The sequence below is a fragment of the Mus pahari genome, chromosome 14, assembly GCF_900095145.1.
Source record: "Mus pahari chromosome 14, PAHARI_EIJ_v1.1, whole genome shotgun sequence".
NCBI classification, from domain to species: Eukaryota; Metazoa; Chordata; class Mammalia; order Rodentia; family Muridae; genus Mus; species Mus pahari.
In genome coordinates this window covers 26,829,976-26,831,406 of record NC_034603.1, presented here as the reverse complement: position 1 = coordinate 26,831,406, position 1,431 = coordinate 26,829,976, and the positions used below count along the sequence as shown (strand labels likewise).

Sequence of the window (1,431 nt, the reverse complement as noted above, 5' to 3'; positions counted from 1 at the left end):
GAGCAAGAAAAATGGGACGACCACCAATCTCAGGTGTGGGACATCTGAGAAGCCCCTGAGGATGAAGTGAGTCACTCTTGTGTGATTGGACATGTCTGGTCAGATTGTGTTCAGATGCAGTGCCACACAGAGCTGAGGGAGGGGACAGAAATAACAGGCAGGCTCAGGACATGTGTGTGCAGGTGCACGTTGATTACAGAGGCGTGGCTTCTATCAGACAAGGAAGATGATGTAAAAAACCTATGTAAATGCAATTGGGATGCATTAATCATGACCTGGGAGCTTGGATGAGGGAGGTGCAGGTGGGGTGAGAGCAAACAGAGGGAGTCAGATACTTGGAATAACAAGATGGAAAATGGAGAAGATGGCAGACGGACAAGTAGTAGGAAGGGGGACAGGAGCCATCAGTCAATGTTGTCTTGCTCCTATGTCTTGAATGGCTTCAGTTTAGAAGCAGTCTCCTGTATTCACTTAAAATTTTTTTACATTTATGTGTGTGTGTGTGTATGCAATTGAGTCTCCCTCTGTAGCAATATCAAAATATATTTATAAATATGTATATCTATATATCTATGTAAGCACACTCTTTTTATATTTGTATTTATGTCTATGTCTATCTTTATCTAGATATTAGGTTTCCAAATAGAATAAAGTCAATCCAGAGGAGAAGAGCTCTAATCCTGGCACCAAGTATCTCTGTGCCTTTTGTTTGGGGCATTTCTAGGTGCTGGAGGGGTGCTTAAGTCAGTGGTCCAATGTCAAACAGAGTAGAGGGGTATTCCTCAAATGAGTGGGCCCCATTTGGACCTGTCTATGATTGACTTGTCTGTGTTCTTCCTTATCATCTTGTCTCCTGCCGTACCCTGACTCCTGCTCTTCAGATACAAAGGCTACGTTCTCATTCTGTTGCCACCTCAACCTTTCACCTCAGTCTTCCACCACAGCCTTCTAGCTCAGTTTTCCACCTCAGCCTTCCACCTCAGTCTTCCACCTCAGCTTCTACCTCAGCCTTCCACCTCAGCCTTTCACCTCAGCTTTCCACATCAGCCTTCCCCTTCAGCCTTCCACCTCAGCCTTCCAAGTAAAGACACGCTGCTTTCTCTTTCATGCTCCCAAGCATCTCCACAGAAACTGAATGTCGATCCAATCTTGAGGCACTATCTGTACAGCCCCCCACCAGATACTCAGTGACCCCCGCCCTCAGGAAACCACATCTAACATGGATGTGAAACTTGCCTCCTTAGCAGAATCCTCTGAGGACCTGACAGTTTCTAAATGTGGCTGGTGTGTTGTACCAGCTTAATAAATTTCTTTGATCTTCNCTCTGTCAATTTGGTTTTTTGGAGGCAAGCTTCACCCTATGGCAGCAGAGTCATTCCCAGCCCTACTTGGTCTGTGAGATTCACAGTAGGCTGTGTCCTTCCTCTGTTA

General features: G+C 45.6%; 1 protein-coding gene across 1 annotated transcript in view; it reads right to left on the bottom strand.

Annotated features, from left to right (window-relative positions):
- The window catches only part of LOC115065352 (olfactory receptor 1L4-like), a 9,150-nt gene that overhangs the window by 856 nt on the left and 6,863 nt on the right, over positions 1-1,431 (bottom strand). The window lies entirely within an intron of this gene.